The sequence below is a fragment of the Nycticebus coucang genome, chromosome 15 (assembly GCF_027406575.1).
Source record: "Nycticebus coucang isolate mNycCou1 chromosome 15, mNycCou1.pri, whole genome shotgun sequence".
In the NCBI taxonomy this organism is placed as follows: Eukaryota; Metazoa; Chordata; class Mammalia; order Primates; family Lorisidae; genus Nycticebus; species Nycticebus coucang.
Window position 1 is genome coordinate 30829133 of NC_069794.1, and position 19021 is coordinate 30848153.

At 35.2% G+C, this 19021-nt stretch overlaps 1 protein-coding gene and 1 pseudogene across 17 annotated transcripts in view; one reads left to right on the forward strand and one right to left on the reverse strand.

Moving 5' to 3' along the window:
• Positions 1 to 19021, forward strand: part of RBM26 (RNA binding motif protein 26) — a 105196-nt gene that overhangs the window by 9766 nt on the left and 76409 nt on the right. The gene's annotated exons all lie outside the window — the stretch shown is intronic.
• On the reverse strand, positions 3002 to 3060 carry LOC128567102 (uncharacterized; annotated as a pseudogene).

Genomic DNA, 19021 nt, shown 5'->3' on the forward strand with positions numbered 1-19021 from the left:
TCCATTCAATTTCGTATATACACAAACGTTATTTTATAGTTCATAGAGAACATGTTTTGTTAGATTTTTTTCCCCTGGTGTGTGATGTTTTATAAGTTGTGTTTCAAAATTTTATTTTCCTATTTTTATTGTTAGTGTATAGAAGTATAATTGATACTTTTATATTGACTTTGAGTTCTGAAACTTCATTAAGTATACTTTTTAGTTCTAGTAGCTATGTTATAGATTTCATAGAATTTTCTTGCACCAATCTTGTCATCTGTAAACAATGACAGTTTTATATTTGTGGTTTTTATGCCTTTGTTTCTTGTTGCACTAGCTAGAAGCCACAGTATGATGTTGAATTTGAATGATCAGAGTGCACATCCTTGTCTTGTTCTCCATCTAAGGGGAAAGAGATTTAATGTTTCTGTATTATCCAGGTTTTTGGTAAATGCTTTTACTAGATGGAGACAATTATTTTTTCTTAATATGCTGCGTATCTTTGTTATGAAAGGGTGTTGGTTTTGTTAAATTCTTTTTCTGCATCTGTTGAGATGAGCATAAGGATTTTTCTTCCTTTTTCTGTTAATGTGGTATATTACATGGTTTGATTTCCAAATGTTAAGCCAACCCTGCATTTCTGCGATAAACCCTGCTCGATCAAGATATTTTTTAAAATACATATTGCTAGCTTTGATTTGCTGATATTAAAACAAGTGGGTAAGTATTCTGTACTTTTTTTCTGAAAAACTTTAGAATTAGTATTTTTTTTTCTTGAAATGTTTGGGATTCTTCACCAGTGAAGCGATTTGGTACTAAAGTTTTTGTGGGATTTTTGATTACAAAATCAATGTCTTTAATAAGTATATAGCTGTGTAGGTACTCTGTTTCTTCATGTGTCTCTTTTGACTATTTTATTTTTTAAACTTTATTCAAATTAACCTGAGGATATGATATTTAGGTTACATTGTTCCCATTTCCAAGGTAAAGGTCCATTTATAGAAAAGCCCCTCACCCACGGGGCATATTATACACCCTCACAATGTACACATTACGTGAGCTCCCTCTTTTGACAATTTATGATTTTCTTTTTTTTTTTTTTTTTTTTGAGGTAGAGTCTCACTTTATTACCTTCAGTAGAGCGCTATGGTGTCATGCAATGTCAAACTCTTGGGTTCAAGCGAGCCTCTTGCCCCAGCCTTGGGAGTAGATGGAACTATAGGTACCACCACAATACCCACCTATTTCAGACATGATGTCTGGCTCTGGCTCTGGCTCTGGCTCTGGATCTAGCTCAGGTTGGTCTTGAACTCCTTGAGCTCAAGCAGTCCATCTGCCTTGGCTTCCCATATTACTGGCATGAGACAATTTATGATTTTCAAGGATTTTTCTCTAATTTGCCAGATTTATTGACATAAAGCTACATAATGTAGCTTTATTATTTGTATAACCGTAGGATTTATTGTGATGCTCCTTCCCACTTTTTAATCGCACCTTTTTTTTGTAATTTTGCTTTCATTTTCTTGATCAGTGTTGCTATATAACAGTTGTCAGTTTTAGTCTTTTCAAATGTCAATGTTAGCTTTTTTCTCCTGTTTTCTATTTCAATGGTTTTATTATTTTAACACATTAGTATTAATTTAGTTTTCTCCTTGTTCTTAAGGTAGTGCCTGGGTCATTGGTTTTACATCTTTGTTTCAGCCATTTTATGATACTGTTCCTTTGCTGGTGTTGCTCGTGAGAAATCTGTCATTTGAGTGTTTGTTCTTTATGTAATGTTGTCTATTTTTTCCCCTGTGACTCCTTTAAGATTCAGTTCTTTATATTTGGTAAGCAGTTTGTGATTGTGTGTGTGTATGTCTGTTGGTGTTTTATCTTTCTTGGGTTTGTCAGTTTGGATCTGTGTTTTGATGTCATGCATCATCAGTTTTGGACAATTCTTGGTCATTATGTCTTCATACTTCTTTCTGCCTCGTTCTTTCCTCTTTTTCTGTTACTTGTATGTTAGATTGTTTGATATTATCTTACGGATCTCAGAGATGATGTAAAAAATTACTTTTGTTCCTTTGCTTTCGGTTTGTATATTTTCTATTCCCTATCTTCAAGTTCATTGATTTTTTTTTTCTTTATCGTTTCCAGTCTGCTACAAAGCACAGTTTTTTACTTATGATGTCATATTTTTTATTTCTAGGTTTTTTCCTTTGAGCTCTTTTTTTTCCTTTGAGCTCTATTCTCCATCTCTTCATGCATGTTGTCCACATTTTCCAGGAAATAATTTAGCATTTTAATCATAGTTATTATAAAGTCTCTAATATCTGGATACACTTCCATTGACTGTTTCTTTTCATGTAGATCACATTTTCATACTATTTTGTGTTTGTTATTATTTGGCCTTATGCTGGACCTTTTGTATAAAAGAATAGTAGAGACCTAAGTAAATTTTATTTTCAGTTCTTGTGTCAGGCCAGTAGAGAAGCTGAGTCAGTTGCTCTGTTATTGAACTGGTAATGGGCTTTACGACATCTTCAATTTGATTTAGTTCACCATTGGTTTCAAATATTTTGAGGGAAGGTTTGGAATTTTCCTTTTGGTGTGGCCTGGCATCAGAGAACTAGTGATATGTGGATTATCTGCTTTTACCTCCAACTCCCTAGCTTTTAGAACCGTGGCCAATCTTGTTCTTGCTGGACAGCCCTGCTGGCAGGTGTTTAAGTTGCTAAAGACATCTTTGTTCTTTGATCTGCTTTCATGACTTTAGGAACTATTTTTCACCTTAGTGAAAGATACCCCATCCAGTTCTTTGTGACACTTAAAATGAATGCCTCAGAGTAGTTTTGCTCAGCCTTCTTACTCCACTCTCAGTCTTTGTTAGCAAAAAGCTAGTAAAGCATTTGCAATCTGTTACAGTTCTCCCCTGCTCCCGGAATTACTACTCAATTTTTGGTTGGTAAGTGCTGATGAGTGGTTGTAGACTTACTTTGTGGCTTATGGTCCTTGGGATTTTTTTTTTTTTTTAACTTCCCTGAGATCCAAAGTTAGGTGCACTGTTGTTGACAGAAATTATTGCCATCATTGTAGTGGTCCTTGGGATTCAAATCTGGATTGATAGCCTATATGTGACTTTTAAAAGATGTTTGGCTGGTTTTTCTTTACCCCCATCTATGGCAGATGTTTTCTTCTTGGCTTTCTGCTAGGGATGGGAATACCCTATGTTTCTTTTCTGAAGAGCTTGTCACTTCCTAGAATTTATTTAGTTAGTTCACTCAGCTCTTTGGGCTTTAAAAAGTACTGTACTTTTATAGCTTAAGCAACTTATGTTTTGTTGTTGGGCTGAGAGCAGTGGTGTCGTTTGATTTTTCCATTTTTAAGCAGAAGGAACTGCTAATGTAGTTTTAGCGTGTATTTGTTTTCTAAGTTAGATTGAGATATTTTTCTTGTTTTTAAGAGCCTTATTTTTTCTTTTGGTTGACCATACTCTTCCTAGTTTTTCTAATGCATTGTCGGTTTCTTAAAACATTGATTTTTTTAGGAGCTTTTCAGAAATTAGAGAAATTATGATAGGGGCTGAAACTTTCTCTTTTCCATACTGACATTTCTGTTTTGATTCTGCTTATTGGAATTTTTCTAGTATGTATAGCAATGTTTTGTTGTATGTACTTGAATTTATTTCATGGAGTCAATTTTAGTTTGGAGTCAGAAAAATTTACCCTATTCTGAAATGAAGACATTGATAACAATAATATAGCAATAACTATCATTAATAGTGCTTGCTTTATGCCAGCCTATTAATTGTCTTAATAACAGTCAGTTAATGAACTCTAATTAATGATAGCCATGCTACAAATCATACTGTTACTTACCACAGGAAGTCAGTGACTCAAGAGTTGAAACCAGTCACTGTATGTCTTTCAGAGTTCTCTAGTAATATTATCATGCCCTTTATGATCTTATTCCTAGTACTTAAAAGTATGAAGATGGACATAGCCTTACCGATTTATTTTTATCTGGATGCATGCAAAGTTTACACCTATACAGTTGGCTTCATGTTTTCTCCTAGTGATTTGAGATGCCACTTTAATTATATACTTAAAATTCCTATATGTATATGGGTTTATTCTAGACTTTCTAAAAATACTGTATTGATCTATGTCTACACTTAATTTTTGGTGATATCTAATTTCTGATAAGCCTAGTTCCCTGTCAGTAATGTTCATTTTAAGAATTTTGCCGGCTATTTTGCTTGACTGCCTTTACCAACATCTTAGTATTATGAAGAATTTTGAATATACAGAAAAATTAGAATTTTATACTGAGGTACCATCACTTGATTCTGCTATTGAGATTTTAGTATACTTGTAACTATCTACTTTTTATTGATTCATTTCCAAGTGAATTGCAGACATCAATGCATCTAACCCCTAAACCATGTATATCATAGTTCAATTCAGCATTTGTATAGGTTTTTAAATTTGTTTTAATTTTGGGATTTACATATAGTCAGATGCACACATCTTTAAGTGTACCATTTGATGAGTTTTGACAAATGTATTCATTTTTTAACCTAATCCTCTATCAAGATAACATTACTATGTCTTGGAAAGATTTCTCATTCCCTTTCTCATGCTCCCACCTACTGCTAGAAGGAAGCACTGTTCTAATTTTTTCTCACCATATATTAGCAGTATTTGTTCTAGAACATCATATACATAGGATTATGGAATTTATATTCTTTTGAGTAGGCATCTTTTTAACTTCTTATTTTCCTGAGATTTAGTCACATTGTTGCATGTATCTTTAGGTTTTTTTTGTTACGTAATTTTTTACTATTTAGAATCATGCTGTCTACAGTAGTTAAAATAATGCTTATATTAATTTTAATCTAGATTAGTTAAATTAACACAATTTTATGTGTTTTTAATTGAAAACAAAACATGGTTATTTTAACAAAAATTTAAACAGTATAGGAATGGAAACCAAAAACGAGTTTTCTGACCCATACCTGATTAACATGTGTAAACATACATGTTAAATATGACAAGTATCAGCTATTTTTGAAGATATATATTTTTTTTATATAGATGTATCATGTTACTCCTACAACTAATATTTCAGGTACATCCTCCCGTAAAATTTCTTTCCAGTGGCTCCATAGTATTCTGTTATGAGAATATCTTGCGATTTGTTCTAATAGTGCTTTATTTATGTTGTGACCATTTCTTTTGAGGAAAAAATATAGCTTGTTTTCCTAAATTATTAATTTTAACATAATTCACATGCATTGTTAAAGAAAACTTACCAGAAGGCTTTGAAGTGAGAAGTAAAATCCTCTTTATACTTCTCATTCTCTTGCATATTCATTATTAAAGTCATTTTTATACTTTTAAAATGGCTGAAATACAGTGTTACTGGGTGAATAGAACTATATATGGTTATAGTCTATACCACTCTGAATGCATCTGTTCTTGTTTGATCTTGGAAGCTAAGCAGGGTTGGTCTGATTAATACTTGGATAGGAGACTATAGTTTATGTATTTTGTTTTTAGTTGTCATTTAGATGGTTTTCTGTGTTTCGATTTTCTAAATAACTATTTTTTCCTGTTTTGGACTTTCAGACCGTAATGAATATCTTCCTCTATGTGTATGTGTGCTCGCTTCTCATTAGTAGGTATTATTTTCCAGGAGTCAGACAGTGCTGCTGGTGGGACTTTCTTCAAGTGTAATGTTTGAAAGCTGGGCAGGTACTTTTTTGGTTGTTTAAATTCAGTACTTCTGATAAACTTGTTTTATGATGCCATATGTCGCATTGTGATGAGTAAATCTCCTTGTTTTCTTGCTTTGGAGAGCCGTTTAAAAAGACGTTATAGGAGATAGTGAGTCAATGTAAATTCTAGTTTGCTTTTGAGTTTTGTTTGTTTGTTTTAGGCAAGCATGAAGCAGAGTTTACTGAGGAAGAGAAAGATAGGCTTGCACAGTAAGAAAACTTACAAAGCAGGATATATTCACCATAGACAGTGAAGAGGCTTCCATTGCCAGGGCAAGTAGGTCTCAACTCCTGGCTGGAGATTGGTATGGTGCATGGCCTGTTGGGAACAGGGCACACAGGAGGAGGTGAACAGCAATAAATGAGGGAGGAAGCTTCCTCTGTATTTACAGCTGCTCCCGTCACTTGTATCAACACTGGAGCTCTGTTATGGAAAAATTGTCGTAGATGAAACTGGTTCCTGGTGCCAAAAAGGTTGGAGACCACTGCTCTATAACATCTGCTGCATACATTCTTCATTTATTTATTTTCCATTTCTTATTGGCAATTTAGAAGCTGTTAGGAAAAATATTTAGTCACTTAAAAGTGAAAAACATTTGAATGATTACAAATCCAACATAAGCATTAATATACAGTTTGGATCATTTATTTGCTGTTGTAATAGTTTTAGATGCAGTAGTAGATACTTTAAGGCCTATAACTTATTACCTTTTTGGGGCCTCTGTTACAAGAAATTGTCAATGTGATCCTTTTATGTTCATTTTTTCTTAAGTACTTATTTTTTTATTTTTATTTAATTTTTTCAAGTACTAATTTTACCTTTTTATAAACTTTTTATTGTTGGGGATTCACTGAGGGTACAATAAGCCAGTTACACTGATTGCAATTGTTAGGTAAAGTCCCTCTTGCAATCATGTCTTGCCCCCATAAAGTGTGACACACACTAAAGCCCCACCCTCCTCCCTCCATCCCTCTTTCTGCTTCCCCCCCCCATAACCTTAATTGTCATTAATTGTCCTCATATCAAGATTGAGTACATAGGATTCATGCTTCTCCATTCTTGTGATGCTTTACTAAGAATAATGTCTTCCACTTCCATCCAGGTTAATACGAAGGATGTAAAGTCTCCATTTTTTTTAATGGCTGAATAGTATTCCATGGTATACATATACCACAGCTTGTGAATCCATTCCTGGGTTGGTGGGCATTTAGGCTCTTTCCACATTTTGGCGATTGTAAATTGAGCTGCAATAAACAGTCTAGTACAAGTGTCCTTATGATAAAAGGATTTTTTTCCTTCTGGGTAGATGCCCAGTAATGGGATTGCAGGATCAAATGGGAGGTCTAGCTTGAGTGCTTTGAGGTTTCTCCATACTTCCTTCCAGAAAGGTTGTACTAGTTTGCAGTCCCACCAGCACTGTAAAAGTGTTCCCTTCTCTCCACATCCACGCCAGCATCTGCAGTTTTGAGATTTTGTGATGTGGGCCATTCTCACTGGGGTTAGATGATATCTCAGGGTTGTTTTGATTTGCATTTCTCTAATATATAGAGATGATGAACATTGTTTCATGTGTTTGTTAGCCATTCGTCTGTCGTCTTTAGAGAAAGTTCTATTCATGTCTCTTGCCCATTGATATAAGGGATTGTTGGCTTTTTTCATGTGGATTACTTTGAGTTCTCTATAGATCCTGGTTATCAAGCTTTTCTCTGATTGAAAATATGCAAATATCCTTTCCCATTGTGTAGGTTGTCTCTTTGCTTTGGTTATTGTGTCCTTAGCTGTACAGAAGCTTTTCAGTTTAATGAAGTCCCATTTGTTTACTTTTGTTGTTGTTGTGATTGCCATGGCAGTCTTCTTCATGAAGTCTTCCCCCAGGCCAATATCTTCCAGTGTTTTTCCTATGCTTTCTTTGAGGATTTTTATTGTTTCATGCCTTAAATTTAAGTCCTTTATCCATCTTGAATCAATTTTTGTGAGTGGGGAAAGGTGTGGGTCCAGTTTCAGTCTTTTACATGTAGACATCCAGTTCTCCCAACACCATTTATTGAATACGGAGTCTTTCCCCCAAGGTAAGTTCTTGTTTGGTTTATCAAAGATTAGGTGGTTGTAAGATTTTAGTTTCATTTCCTGGTGTTCAATTCGATTCCAAGTGTCTATGTCTCCGTTTTTGTGCCAGTACCATGCTGTCTTGAGCACTATGGCTTTGTAGTACAGACTAAAATCTGGTACGCTGATGCCCCCAGCTTTATTTTTATTACAAAGAACTGCCTTAGCTATACGGGTTTTTCTCCGGTTCCATACAAAACGCAGAATCATTTTTTCCAAATCTTGAAAGTACGATGTAGGTACTTTGATAGGAATGGCATTGAATAGGTAGATTGCTTTGGGAAGTATAGACATTTTAACAATGTTGATTCTTCCCATCCATGAGCACGGTATGTTCTTCCATTTGTTAATATCCTCTGCTATTTCCTTTCTGAGGAGTTCATAGTTTTCTTTATAGAGGTCCTTCACCTCCTTCGTTAGGTATATTCCTAGGTATTTCATTTTCTTTGAAACTATGGTGAAGGGAGTTGTGTCCTTAATTAGCTTCTCATCTTGACTGTTATTGGTGTATACAAAGGCTACTGACTTGTGGACATTGATTTTATATCCTGAAACATTACTGTATTTTTTGATGACTTCTAGGAGTCTTGTGGTTGAGTCTTTGGGGTTCGCTAAGTATAAGATCATGTCATCAGCAAAGAGGGAGAGTTTGACCTCCTCTACTCCCATTTGGATTCCCTTTATTTCCTTGTCTTGCCTAATTGTATTGGCCAGAACTTCCAGCACTATGTTGAATAGTAAAGGTGACAGAGGACAACCTTGTCTGGTTCCAGTTCTAAGAGGAAAAGCTTTGAGTTTTACTCCATTCAGTAAAATATTGGCTGTGGGTTTGTCATACATAGCTTCAATCAGTTTTAGAAATGTGCCACCTATGCCTATACTCTTCAGTGTTCTAATTAGAAAAGGATGCTGGATTTTATCAAATGCTTTTTCTGCATCTATTGAGAGGATCATGTGATCTTTATTTTTGCCTCTGTTAATATGGTGGATAACGTTTATGGACTTGCGTATGTTAAACCAGCCTTGTATCCCTACCTTTTTATAAACTTTTATTCATAATAGCAGACAGATTGTGAAAGAGATTTCCCATTTTGAAAACTGCTTCATGTAGTGCAGTTACCAGTGTGTCAAGTTTTTTTAATGTTCTTTACATAATTGTGGTAAAGTTTGGATCCTTCTGATGATACTAAATGTCCTAAATTGGAAGAAAGTTAAATTCTGTAAGAATACCTGGGGGTTTGAGGAATCACGAATACTCACTGTGATTAGGAAAAGGCATTCGAGTCCACCTTTTGGTTTCACATTAAGAGAAGGTTTTGTTGTACTTTTCATTGGACATTTTTGGGGCTACATTATGAGATGTTGGGGAGGTGTACTTAAAATGGGAGTAAATTTATCAGATCTCTTTTTAAGAATGTTGCTATGGCACGTAAGAGGTTTGATTAGATTTTAGCATTTTGGAGACAGCACTTTTTGATTTTAATTTAAGAGTGAGTTGTGATACGAGTTATAGGAATTCCAGAAGGTGAAGAAGAATGCCCCAGAGGAATGGAAGCCATACTGGAGAATATTATAAAAGAAAATTTCCCAAACATCACTAAAGATTCTGACACACTGCTTTCAGAGGGATATCTGACCCCAGGTCGCCTCAACTCTAACCGAGCTTCTCCAAGACACATTGTGATGAACCTGTCCAAAGTCAAGACAAAAGAAAAGATTCTGCAAGCTGCCAGGAGTAAGCGCCAGTTGACCTACAGGGGCAAATCCATCAGAGTGACCGCAGACTTCTCTAATGAAACTTTCCAAGCAAGAAGACAATGGTCATCTACCTTTAATCTACTTAAACAGAACAATTTCCAGCCCAGAATTCTGTACCCTGCTAAGCTAAGCTTCAAAATTGACGGAGAAATCAAATCATTTACGGATATACAAACATTGAGGAAATTCGCCACAACAAGACCAGCTCTACAGGAAATACTTCAACCTGTTCTGCACACTGACCACCACAATGGATCAGCAGCAAAGTAAGAACTCAGAAATCAAAGGACAGAACCTAACCTCCACACTGATGCAAAAGATAAAACTAAGCAATGGACTCTCACCAAATAAGACGAATAGAATACTACCACACTTATCAATTATCTCCATAAATGTTAATGGCTTGAAATCCCCACTGAAGAGACATAGATTGGCTGACTGGATTAGAAAACACAAGCCATCCATTTGCTGTCTGCAAGAAACACACCTGGCTTCAAAAGACAAATTAAAGATCCGAGTCAACAAAAAAAAATAAAGATCCGAGTCAAGGGTTGGAAGACAATTTTTCAGGCAAATGGAATTCAGAAGAAAAGAGGAGTTTCAATCTTATTTTCAGATACATGTGGATTTAAAGCAACTAAAGTCAAAAAAGACAAAGATGGTCACTTTATATTGGTCAAGGGAAAACTACAACAAGAAGACATTTCAATTCTAAATATTTATGCACCCAATTTAAATGCTCCCAGATTCTTGAAACAGACCTTACTCAGTCTGAGCAATATGATATCTGATAATGCCATCATAACAGGGGACTTTAACACACCTCTTACAGAGCTGGACAGATCCTCTAAACAGAAATTAAACAAAGATATAAGAGATTTAAATGAGACCTTAGACCAACTATGCTTGATAGACGCATATAGAACACTCCACCACAAAGACAAAGAATATACATTCTTCTCATCACCCCATGGAACATTCTCCAAAATTGATCATATCCTGGGACACAAAACAAATATCAACAGAATCAAAAGAATTGAAATTTTACCTTGTATCTTCTCAGACCATAAGGCACTAAAGGTGCAACTCAACTCTAACAAAAATGCTCGACCCCACCCAAAGGCATGGAAATTAAACAATCTTCTGTTGAATAGCAGATGGGTGCAGGAAGAAATAAAACAGGAAATCATTAACTTCCTTGAGCATAACAACAACGAAGACACAAGCTACCAAAACCTGTGGGATACTGCAAAAGCAGTTTTGAGAGGAAAATTCATCGCTTTAGATGCCTACATTCGAAAAACAGAAAGAGAGCACATCAACAATCTCACAAGAGATCTTATGGAATTGGAAAAAGAAGAACAATCTAAGCCTAAACTCAGTAGAAGAAAAGAAATATCCAAAATCAAATCAGAGATCAATGAAATTGAAAACAAAAGAATCATTCAGAAAATTAATGAAACAAGGAGTTGATTTCTTGAAAAAATAAATAAAATAGATAAACCATTGGCCAGACTAACTAGAAATAAAAAAGTAAAATCTCTAGTAACCTCAATCTGAAACGATAAAGGGGAAATAACAACTGATCCCACAGAGATACAAGAGATCATCTCTGAATACTACCAGAAACTCTATGCCCAGAAATTTGACAATGCAAAGGAAATGGATCAATATTTGGAATCACACCCTCTCCCTAGACTCAGCCAGGAAGAAATAGACCTCCTGAACAGACCAATTTCAAGCACTGAGATCAAAGAAACAATAAAAAAGCTTCCAACTAAAAAATGCCCTGGTCCAGATGGCTTCACTCCAGAATTCTATCAAACCTTCAAGGAAGAGCTTATTCCTGTACTGCAGAAATTATTCCAAAAAACTGAGGAAGAAGGAATCTTCCCCAACACATTCTATGAAGCAAACATCACCCTGATACCAAAACCAGGAAAAGACCCAAACAAAAAGGAGAATTTCAGACCAATCTCACTCATGAATATAGATGCAAAAATTCTCAACAAAATCCTAGCCAATAGATTACAGCTTATCACCAAAAAAGTCATTCATCATGATCAAGTAGGCTTCATCCCAGGGATGCAAGGGTGGTTTAACATACGCAAGTCCATAAACGTTATCCACCATATTAACAGAGGCAAAAATAAAGATCACATGATCCTCTCAATAGATGCAGAAAAAGCATTTGATAAAATCCAGCATCCTTTTCTAATTAGAACACTGAAGAGTATAGGCATAGGTGGCACATTTCTAAAACTGATTGAAGCTATGTATGACAAACCCACAGCCAATATTTTACTGAATGGAGTAAAACTCAAAGCTTTTCCTCTTAGAACTGGAACCAGACAAGGTTGTCCTCTGTCACCTTTACTATTCAACATAGTGCTGGAAGTTCTAGCCAATACAATTAGGCAAGACAAGGAAATAAAGGGAATCCAAATGGGAGCAGAGGAGGTCAAACTCTCCCTCTTTGCTGACGACATGATCTTATACTTAGAGAACCCCAAAGACTCAACCACAAGACTCCTAGAAGTCATCAAAAAATACAGTAATGTTTCAGGATATAAAATCAATGTCCACAAGTCAGTAGCCTTTGTATACACCAATAACAGTCAAGATGAGAAGCTAATTAAGGACACAACTCCCTTCACCATAGTTTCAAAGAAAATGAAATACCTAGGAATATACCTAACGAAGGAGGTGAAGGACCTCTATAAAGAAAACTATGAACTCCTCAGAAAGGAAATAGCAGAGGATATTAACAAATGGAAGAACATACCTTGCTCATGGATGGGAAGAATCAACATTGTTAAAATGTCTATACTTCCCAAAGCAATCTACCTATTCAATGCCATTCCTATCAAAGTACCTACATCGTACTTTCAAGATTTGGAAAAAATGATTCTGCGTTTTGTATGGAATCGGAAAAAACCCCGTATAGCTAAGGCAGTTCTTAGTAACAAAAATAAAGCTGGGGGCATCAGCATACCAGATTTTAGTCTGTACTACAAAGCCATAGTGCTCAAGACAGCATGGTACTGGCACAAAAACGGAGACATAGACACTTGGAATCGAATTGAACACCAAGAAATGAAACTAACATCTTACAACCACCTAATCTTTGATAAACCAAACAAGAACTTACCTTGGGGGAAAGACTCCGTATTCAATAAATGGTGTTGGGAGAACTGGATGTCTACATGTAAAAGACTGAAACTGGACCCACACCTTTCCCCACTCACAAAAATTGATTCAAGATGGATAAAGGACTTAAACTTAAGGCATGAAACAATAAAAATCCTCAAAGAAAGCATAGGAAAAACACTGGAAGATATTGGCCTGGGGGAAGACTTCATGAAGAAGACTGCCATGGCAATCGCAACAACAACAAAAGTAAACAAATGGGACTTCATTAAACTGAAAAGCTTCTGTACAGCTGAGGAGACAATAACCAAAGCACAGAGACAACCCACACAATGGGAAAGGATATTTGCGTGTTTTCAATCAGACAAAATCTTGATAACGAGGCTCTATAGAGAACTCAAATTAATCCACATGAAAAAAGCAACAATCCCGTATATCAATGGGCAAGAGACATGAATAGAACTTTCTCTAAAGACGACAGACGAATGGCTAACAAACACATGAAAAAATGTTCATCATCTCTATATATTAGAGAAATGCAAATCAAAACAACCCTGAGATATCATCTAACCCCAGTGAGAATGGCCCACATCACAAAATCTCAAAACTGCAGATGCTGGCGTGGATGTGGAGAGAAGGGAACACTTTTACAGTGCTGGTGGGACTGCAAACTAGTACAACCTTTCTGGAAGGAAGTATGGAGAAACCTCAAAGCACTCAAGCTAGACCTCCCATTTGATCCTGCAATCCCATTACTGGGCATCTACCCAGAAGGAAAAAAATCCTTTTATCATAAGGACACTTGTACTAGACTGTTTATTGCAGCTCAATTTACAATCGCCAAAATGTGGAAAGAGCCTAAATGCCCACCAACCCAGGAATGGATTCACAAGCTGTGGTATATGTATACCATGGAATACTATTCAGCCATTAAAAAAAATGGAGACTTTACATCCTTCGTATTAACCTGGATGGAAGTGGAAGACATTATTCTTAGTAAAGCATCACAAGAATGGAGAATCATGAATCCTATGTACTCAATCTTGATATGAGGACAATTAATGACAATTAAGGTTATGGGGGGGAAGCAGAAAGAGGGATGGAGGGAGGGGCGTGGGGCCTTAGTGTGTGTCACGCTTTATGGGGGCAAGACATGATTGCAAAAGGGACTTTACCTAACAATTGCAATCAGTGTAACTGGCTTATTGTACCCTCAGTGAATCCCCAACATTAAAAAAAAGTAAATAAAAAAAAGAAAAAAAAAAAAAGAGTGAGTTGTGAAATGCCTGTGCTTGGACTTTGGCAGGTGGTGCTCCCTACCATAGTCTAGGAGGTAGGAAGAGAGATAACTGGGAAATGTGTACTAAATATATCAGGGTAGTCTAATATACATTCTGCAGAAGCCAGGGTTATGGGAAGAAAAGGCAACTAGGAAGGACTTGTCAATGTATTGGAGATTTTTTTTGACCTTTTTTGTTATGTTTTTAATACATTTTTATATATTGGGTTTGGCATAAAGTGAAAGTTCTTTTTCTGAGTATTATTTGCTATGACCCTGATGTGTATGTCCTTGTGTAATGTTGGTAATTAGTAGCTACTTCTTAATACATTGTTTGGTTTTGGGGAAAAGGCAGGCATAGTTACATAGAATTTTTGTGGGGGAAGAAAACACACCAGTAAATAATTTAACAGTGATAGAATGTATAAATCTTTAGGTTAGGAGAGAAACACACAGTGTTGCTCTTTAGTAGAATTTAGTTATTTATCACTCCAGAAGGTTCAAAATTTTTTTCGTGAGTGTTGAGAAATTTGGGATTCTTTGGTTCTTCAAAAAGGTGTAAAGGAAAAAAAATTCCTGATGATTCCAACATTACCTACTGAATTATTTTGAAGTGCTGGCAACTAAAAGTTACTGCGAATGGGAAGGGGGGAAGGGTAAAGAGATGGTAAAAGCTTAACATTTTATAATCCCAAATGACCCACTTTTTCAGATCATATGGTTCAATGTCTTTTTTTTTTTGTAAGTAAACTGAAACCTAAAGAAAACAAAGTACTAACCCAGGATTATATAATTAGTGAATAAAGTAGAAATAACACCAGATAAGAAATAGGAAAACCCCAGCCTTTTTTAGTTTTTTTCAGTGCTTTTTATAATACTAAGCCACTTAAAGGAAGGGCTACCAATTTGGCTCAGAACAAAGTGAGTTTGAAAGGGTATGTAGAAGTACTTAAAATGTAGCAATTGGATCAGTGTAACTGGCTTATTGTACCCTCAATGAATCCCCAACAATAAAAAAAAAAAAAAAAATGTAGCAATTGGGTTTTAACTAAAGTATATTCTTAAGGGTGAGTAGAGGCATTTTATAACTTTAAAATTTTATCATAGTTCATTATTTAGTAATCCCTCAACATTTATTATGGTGTTTGGCAGATTAATAAAATGCTTTTTTTATTTGTAATCTCATATTTATTTGTAATTATTTTTAGTTTGGCAGAGCAGCTGTTAAGAAACTGAAGCTTGGTTTCCTTAGAGTTGAGATTTGTGAGGTGAAAAGTGTTACCTATTAATTTATTAATGAGAATTTTCAGCATGATTTTGGTAGCAATCTTAGAAAATTTTGGTGGCAATATAAGAGAAAGATTTAGAAGTGATTTTTATGTCATGTAATCCCACACATTAGCCATACCTATAAGAAAAAATATGAGAAATGGGCTTAAGGCTCTATAAATTCAGCAAAGTTTATAGAGCAGAATGACAGAATTAGGTTTTTTATATTTCTAGTCTTAGTAATATTTCTTTCGGATAATCTTGCCCTGGCTGTAAAAGAAATATTGACTAGCTCTCTCCTTTATCGTAACTGAGGGGGATGAATTACTTGGATCTGTTCTGTAACTGGGTAGAATGTGTGTAATTGAAGATGTGGCCTCTAGATCCCATCCCTTTCTCAGAGAATGCAGTTTTTCCTCATCTATACATTGGAATTAAAAAAAAAAAAAAAAGAAAAAACCTAAATGTGGAGTTTTTCATGAGCCACCATCTTGCAGTTCCTCTTTTAACAGAGTTCTGTGGCACGGTGTAATCACAGCCGTGCTTAGTTTGTTGTTTGGTCTATACCTCTCACTGAGCATTACAAACTTTCACTTACCTTGGTTTTAGGATCTGACTGTTGGGTTCTATTTTTGGAAGTGTGAAGATAGACTTGTTTTTGAATTAGACACTTATAAAGTACTGCCTCAATCACTTAAAACTTCAGTGGTTATCAAGTGTGGTGTACAGACTCCTGGAATTTCCAGAGACCCTTTCATGGCATCTGTGAGGTCTCCATTGTTTCAGTTATGTATCTGGGTAGGGCCAGATTTTCTTTATGTACTTCAACCATAATAACAAATCACAACAGATTAAACATAAAAGCAGATAAAAGAATTGGTCTTTCTTAAGTCAGATGAAGGTATTTGCCAAAAATGTAAAACATTGCCACTCTCTCACAAATCTTTATTTTGGAAAATATAATTTTTTCATTGAAATATATGATATTTAATGTCAGATGAGGCTGTTAAACATCAATTGTGGGGAATTCTGCCCATCCCTGGTCTGCAGTGGGAATATAACCTAAGCTGGGGAAGGTGAGTCAGTTTCAGAGGCCAGTATGGATGCTGGGGGAGAGAAGAATAGGCTCCTTTTTCTGGCTTTTCTAGGTCTGAAAATAACATAAACCTGGAACTGCTTGGGGCCTTCATGGTTGCCATAAGGCCTGTGTGAATAGGAAGTGAAAGCATAGTAAAGGGAGAGGGTCCTGGTGACATCATTTGAACTTCTGGTTCCAGCTAGCTATATCTAGAGCAAGGTACACATTTGAACTTAATCATTTATTTGCACCAGTAAATTCTTCCTTAGACGACTTAAAAAAAATTAGAGTATTTATGCTAAGTTGTAATGCATTTATTGTTATTTCAGGCTAAACTAAGTTAAATTTACTGATTTAATTCTTAATATAGTAAATTTGATATAACCCAAATTTAAAATAAAAAAGCTCTTTGGAGTTGTCTCTTAATTTTTAAAGCATAGAAAGAGAAACTTTTTGGTGTAAAGTTAGAAGGAATCACAGCTATTTCTAGGGGGTAATACAGGATCAAAGAACTGCTGAATAGTTTTTAGTATTATAATTACATATATTTGATGCGTTTTTACAGTGATTAAGAAGAGTTGTGTGATGTTCAAGGATAGATCATGTTTAAATATGCTTATATTGTGGTAGGATGAACTGGGTGTATAATCTTAATGGGTAACCTTTAATGGGTAATTCTTAATGGGTAACCTTTTACTTTAATATCTATATACAAATCTATTTTTTTTGTAGTTGAATTAAATGGAGCAGTATAATAAGCAATAATTAATTTCAATTAATATTTTTGTTGGGATGAAATTGGAATTTTTAAAGGAGTAATTCTGAGTACAGAAGATAGAATCAAGACTGATGCAAATTAGGTATTTTTCTCGACTAAAATGAAAATTTAGAAGGAACAGACGTGGGTGCATATCCGTGTTCTAAAGTTACTCAGTTAACATATTTAAATTTAATTTTTAATTCCCACTACCACCTCCAGCTCTTTTTCAAGATTACTGAAAATGGAAACTTGGGTTAAATTCCATCACTTTCCTTCCACTGAATTTCTAAAGTCTCCAAGAAACTTGAGCACAACAAACTTCTTTTTGAAATATTGTAGTAGATTGTTACAACTTTCTTTACTGCTATCCCATTACTATTTTGAAAATCCTAAATTAAAAGCTAAAAGCTAAAACACCAATATGGTAAATGTGTTAGGAATAATTACAACTCTCATTTCTGGGGGTGATTTGATTCGTGTTATTTAAACTGTTAAGAAAATTCAGGATTTGGGGAGGAGATTTTTCTTGTAACATTTTATTTTCTGCATTATTTTGGTTCCTTTTATTTAGTCTGTTTACTTTCCCTTTCCCAGATATAGTTGGAAGAGAGAAAATGACCTTATTATATGGTCAGTGCTATGCTTTTGAAGGGTATGCGTGAAGCTAGAACTTTACAAATGAACTCTTTTTAAAAATAAAAGTGCTTTCTTATTAGTTGTTTTGTTAACACAGACTATTCAGTTTTAATGCCCTTAAAATCATTGATTTGAATGACTATAGTGATCTGGATATTTAATTTGCCAAAGTTCACTGTAGTAACAAATTTGAAATCCTTGAAGAGGGGTAAAATTGGAAATGCAGATGTTCATGAATGCTCAGTTTGCTCCATTTCACAGGACTGTGTTCTTCGTGTCAAGTAGGCTCCCCCTTTAGACCCTTTCTTATGTTTTTTTTTTTTTTTTTTTTTTTGTCCTGTCTGGGTTGTCTTTTTTCCGGATAGCCACAAATCATGCTTCTATTCTATTTTCATTCCTGTCTAAATTCAGATCCTTTCTTAAATGTCACTTCCTCAGAGTTCTCTCATGATCTTATCTAAGATGGTATTCCTTCATTCCCTTTTTTTTTCCGTTTCATTTCTTCTTCCCTCTCTTCTGTGTTCTTCCTTTATCCCTTTACCCTGAATTGCTTTTCTTCGGAGTATGTTATCTATAATACGTGACAATATATTGTATATATGTACATCTGTATACTATGCATATTGTCTCTCTCCCCCAACCCCCAATGTAAATTCTGTGGGGACAGGAACTTTTTTCTTTGTTTTTTTGCAGTTTTTTTGGCCAGGGCTGAGTTTGAACCCACCACCTCTGGCATATGGGGCCCTACTCCTTTGAGCCACAGGCGCCGCCCCAGGACAGGAACTTTTAAAAAGTTTTATTTTGGGGATCTCTAGATCTGTGTCTGAAATAGTAGGTGCTTATTAAATATTTTTGAACAATGTGATATTTGGGAGATAATCTTCAAACACATAATCAATGAATTTTCTTATGTATCAAACTTTATGAAGATGAAAAAGAAAGGATCCCTACCAGAAGTGAGCCAGTGATCTAGTGAGAATGGTACATATATTCTCTTTTCTTGCTCTGGCTTGCTATACTCTATCTTTGGTACCATTAGGCCCAGAGGCTATACATATGGATAACAAGTTCAGTTTTTGAATATTTTCAATAAAATTATCTTTGGTAGTGTGTATTTTACCTATAGTATAGATTTTTTTTTTAAATTACCCTTTTCTTTTTCTTTTTTCTTTTTTTTTTTTTTTTGCAGTTTTTGGCCAGGGCTGGGTTTGAATCCACCACCTCCAGCATATGGGGCTGAC